Here is a 5,112-nt window from a genome sequence, read left to right as displayed (position 1 = left end):
CCTCGCGGCCGCCCGGCGTGGGCGGCGTCACCCCTCCCCCACCACGGCCGGCGCGGCGCCCCAGCCCCCTCCCCTCGGATGTGACTGGAGCTGGAAGCCCGCGGGCCGTAGACGCTGCTGCTGCTGCAGGATCGCGACCCGGAGCATCTGAGGTGGTGAAGTCGGTGACTTGTTTTTTGTGTTTTGGTTTCTGGTAACCGTATTGCTCGGTGGTCGTGGTTTAAGACGCCACTTGCACCCCTCGGGATCCCTGATTTCCTCCGGTCCCCGCCCGGTGGAGTGTCAGGAGCTGCAGGGACAATTGTGCGGCCGAGCGGGCTTTCCCCCCCCCCCTTCCCCAGGCGGGCCTGGCGCCGCGCGGGCGGTTAACCGAGAGGAAGGCCGGGGACTGTGGAGGAGGAGGAGGGCCGTGGTGTGACACCCGCCTCGTCTCCAGACAAAGCGGGCGCTCCCCTCCCCCGTTCCCGGGCGGGAAGGGGGGCACTCCCGCCCCGCCGCCTCGCTCGGCTCGGCGACTTAGGCCTCCGGGGAGGGCGGAATGTGCCTTGCCTGGGGAAGGCCTGCGGCCCGCTGCCCGGACGGAGGCTGCGGCGCGCGCTCCGCTACGTGGCCGCGGCGGGAGGGGGAGCGCGGGCCTGTGGCGCAGTGCCCTTGAGCCCCCGCCGCCGCCGCCTTTGTTTCTCCCCGCGGAGGCGCTGACCACGCGGCCCGCGCTGGCGGGCGCCAGGCCCCGGGGTTTCAGGCGTTGGAATCCAGCTGGGAGGCCCGAGTCTTCGGAGGGCGGGGTTGGGGGGGAGGTACCTTTTTCATTATTAACTGATTTGAGAAGGGGTGGGGGGGTTGGGGGGGGACGGCTTCTGAAAAGAAATAAAGTTGGAATTTTCTAGAGAAGTTCCGACTCGTCCAGAAGTCTAGAGAAAAAGATGCATGGGAATTCACCGATTTTAATTTTGTAATTGTGCCTGGTTTTGAAGCGAAATACCTTTTTTTTTAATTGAATATTGAATTCGTTATAAACAAGATTTTCGTTGCAAATAGGATTGTCGTTTGAGGGCCATATACCATCTCAATCGCCTAACAACATTTTTGTAGTCTAAAGTTGGTTTAGAACCCTTGATAATATATGCTTGGGTGTATTAATAACAGTAATGATTAATGCAAGAAGTCAGACCTGCCTTTCGGATTTGTATCCGTTTGAAATGTGCCACCCCCTGCCTGAATATTGATATCCAAACAGTACTTGTATTTAGCTGTGTCTTATGTGTCAAGAACACTTTCTAACTGTCATGCATTTTTCTAGTAATAGCTCTTCAAGTCTACAATTAAAAATGGCCTCTAACAAAACTACATTGGTAAGTAATATGAAAGTACATAAGGACCTTTTCTTGACAGAAATTATAACACATCTCTTGAGAAATTTGCACTCCTGTATTTCCAAGCTACCCCAGTAATATTTGGGGGGGTGGGAGGAAATTAGAGACAAAAACCTGAGACAAGTAATGCCTTAAGCCAAGTCAATAATCATAATGCATTTTAAAAAGCCTTACTAACCTTGGCCCCTTTATCCTGTCTTTAAACTTCATTACTGTAAATTGCAGAAGAACCTTAAATATTATTGTGTTATATCATCAAAAATCACAAATGTGTCCAGGAAAAGACTGAATCTATGTCTTTAAAGCAATTCATTTCCAGGACTTTATTAAAACCACAGTTTGCATTTTTGGTTTTCTAAAAAATTACAGAAATGTATAGTGACATGCTTTTCCATTGTCAAGTTTAAAATTGGTTTTTTTTTAAAATCAGAGTATTTCCATGGAAATCATGGAACTCTTAAGGTATGGTTCTCACAGTTTTTAATTCTGACACATTGTATTAGTAAGTTAGAGTTTAACATTAAAAAGGACAAGTTGGTAAATTTTTATTTGTCTCCAACCTTAGATTATACATGATGTCCAATATTTTGCAGAACAGATTGGGATGTGTAATGTTAAAGCCTGTCTGGTAGATTCTCATATAGATCTAAGACATCAATAATAAAAAAGGCATCAAGCATCTTCTATGCTTCTTCAGGATTTTCACCTTTATATTCACAGTCAACAAAACAAACTGAAGACAATTGCCATTACTATATGATACTAGTATTACTCAGGTATTGGATAGGGAAGGATTTAGCTGCCCATGAGGCTTTGAGTATACATAAAGATACAGAGAGCAAGCCAATTGAAACTCACTAAAATTAAGTTGTTTTTGCTCACTGTTTGGTAGTCTTCTGTGTCTATTTGCTGGTTTAAAGGATCACAGATTGACCCGTTTAAAGGTTCTCAAATCTAACTTCATTTTAAAATAATTAGTGATAGAATTTTAATAGGACAGAGTATCTTTTAAATTAAAAACTGGAATATATTTTGGCTTCGAATTCCACCCCGTGCATGAAGCTTGAGCCAACTACATACATTTAAGAGAAAAAAGTGAAAGTAGCTTGTGAATGTGCTGGAGTAAAAGCAGCCTTTCTTTTCCTGCTGTTTTAATTCATTATTTTTTGTCACTTTTTTCATTGTTTCTTCAAGGATGTGTGGTTTTTGTTATTTTTTTATTCTCTTTTTTTAAAGTCCTTTAGTCTCCTCTGTTCAGGGACAGTAGCTAATTTTTTTATTTAAGACCAATATCTACTAAAAATTTGTCATTTCCAGTTGCTTTGTTCTTCTATTATCTCTTACCTTTCTTGTACTAAATTGAGACAGAAGGCTAAGTCCTAAAATGCTTGGTTAATGAAAACTATCCTAAACCTGATTCAAAAATAGTATACCAAAAAAAAAAATCTCTGGTTGCACACTGTGGCTTTCCTGTCTACAATTTAGGAGGTTTATTTGGGGCTTTTATTTTCTGTTTGTTTTTATTTTCTTATTTATTTATTTTGGCTAGTCCTGGGGCTTGAACTCAGGTCCTGGGTGCTGTCCCTGAGCTTCTTTTGCTCAAGGCTAGCACTCTACCAATTGAGCCACAGTGCCACTATCAGCTTTATCTGTTTACGTGGTACTAAGGAATTGAACCCAGGGCTTAATGCATGTTAGGCATGCACTCTACCACTGAGCCACATTTCCAGCCCCTGTTTTTTTTTTTTTTGGAATAGTACTTAGATGAGATGACTAAGCACATTGTATTAGGGAATTAGCCATGCCAGGTTTTAATTTTTTTACCTGATTTTATTCTTTCCATAGCAACTATCTTTTGGTCTATTAGAAACAGTTGGTTTAAGATCCTACTTAAGTAATATGCTAAAACAAAAAGGAATAGAACAACATGCCCCTCTTTAAAGTCAACTTTCTTGGCTACCAGTTTACATTATGTCTCTTCAGTAACCAGGGGGAAAGTGGGTTGTTTTTTTTTCCTTCTACTTTCAAGAAATAAAAGGACCCAGAATTTTTGCCTAATTATCAGTTTGAGTGGTCAAGAGAAATATATAGAGATAAAAATTATGAAATAATATTCTTGTCCTGTTTTTAACTTACCCATGGCTTCTTCATGGTTAGTTTTGGTCTTAAAGTTAATTTTCTCTCTCCCTGTGGTTCCATCCTTCCTCCCCACCCCCATTATTTTACTTGTAATTTATTTTTCAGATAGGGTCTCTAGCCTAACTTTGCCTGGGTGAGCTGGCTCTCAGAACCCTACATCATAAGAGTTCTAAGCCTATGTTTTCATTCTGCTGTTAATCTTTTTCTATATCCTTGAGGCTTTTAACATTCGTGCTTGGATTGGGAAAGCATGTGTGTCCTAGGGCTAGTTTTAACCTGTTTACTAGATCTTCATATGTAGTAAGACTTGTCACTACTATTTTTTTTATCATTTTCTAATACTTTTGAGTTATAAATAAGTACACAGTGTGACAATACATGTGATTTGGCCTTTAAAATATACTCCAAGTCTTTTTAAAAATGTTTCTTAATTTCTTTCTTAGCAAAAAATGGGAAAGAAACAAAATGGAAAGAGTAAAAAAGTTGAAGAAGCAGAGCCTGAAGAATTTGTTGTGGAAAAAGTACTGGACCGACGTGTAGTGAATGGGAAAGTAGAATATTTCCTGAAGTGGAAAGGATTTACAGAGTAAGAAACTTGTCTTTTCCTTTAGTTGCACACAGTAACCTTAACATTTTTTAAACATCTTTAGTTCTAGGTTGTTTTGTGGTCTGTTTTAAGGCCAAGGATAGATCAGATACCACTGGCTCCCAGCTGTCTGGGGGGACTGAGATTCTGAGGACCATAGTCCCAGGCCAGCACAGGCAAAAAAGTGTACAAGACCTTAGCTCAATGCAAGAAGTCAGACGTGCACCTGTCTTCCAACTATTGGAGGAACTATGGTCTACTCATGGCCTTGGGGGCAGCAGAAATGTCTCAAAATAATTAGTGCAAATATACTTCAGCAGTTAACTGACTGCCTAATAAGTTTGCAGTTATGAGTTTCAAACCCCAAATGTGATGGGGTTTTCAAAAAGGGCCAGGACTTGGGATAAAATTGATACCAGGCAGTTAGACTTTAGCCCTGGAGAGACAAATATATATAATTATTTGGCAGCAGAAGATTAGCAAGAGAACAAGGAAGTTTCCACTGAATACCATTTACAACTGACATAGCCTCAGAACTATTCACCAAGGCTGGCTGGCTTGTTTTGCAATGCCAAAACAAGTTCTCATCCTCAATTGTGTTTGCTTGTGCTGAGACACTATGTATGGTGTTATCCCATGTTCTCTGACATGAGTACTACTCCTGAGATCCTCAGAGTTGTTTTTAGCATAATTCCAGTACTAAGGAAGAAATATGCCAGCTATTACCACTAAACCTCATGATCAGATCAGATATTAGACCTTTTCAGTATCTAGGCTTAACTTGGACTTTTTTTTTTTTTTTTTTGCCAGTCATGAGGCCTAAACTCTGGGCCTGGGCACTGTCCCTCAGCTCTTCAGCTCAAGGCTAGTGCTGTATCACTTGAGCCATCAGGCCACTTCCGGCTTTTTCTGATTATGTGGTGCTAAGGAATCGAACCCAGGGCCTCATGCATGCAAGGCAAGCACTCTACCACTGAGCTTCCTTCCCAGCCCCTGGACTTTTTTTTTTTTTTT

General features: G+C 41.9%; 1 long non-coding RNA gene across 2 annotated transcripts; it reads left to right on the top strand.

The window, feature by feature from the left end:
• Positions 1-54: 54 nt before the first annotated feature.
• Positions 55-4,122, top strand: LOC106002674. Of its 2 annotated transcripts, none has more exons than XR_001175951.1 (3): positions 55-152; positions 1,301-1,352; positions 3,956-4,122. It is a non-coding gene; the product is annotated as an uncharacterized LOC106002674 (long non-coding RNA). The 2 variants fall into 2 exon arrangements; XR_001175950.1 differs by having other exon boundaries at positions 55-160.
• The last annotated feature ends 990 nt before the right edge of the window (positions 4,123-5,112 follow it).

This window comes from Dipodomys ordii, unplaced genomic scaffold (genome assembly GCF_000151885.1).
Source record: "Dipodomys ordii isolate 6190 unplaced genomic scaffold, Dord_2.0 Scaffold16286, whole genome shotgun sequence".
Taxonomy (NCBI): Eukaryota; Metazoa; Chordata; class Mammalia; order Rodentia; family Heteromyidae; genus Dipodomys; species Dipodomys ordii.
Note: the sequence above shows the minus strand (reverse complement) of the source record. Positions and strands in the feature narration are given on the sequence as shown.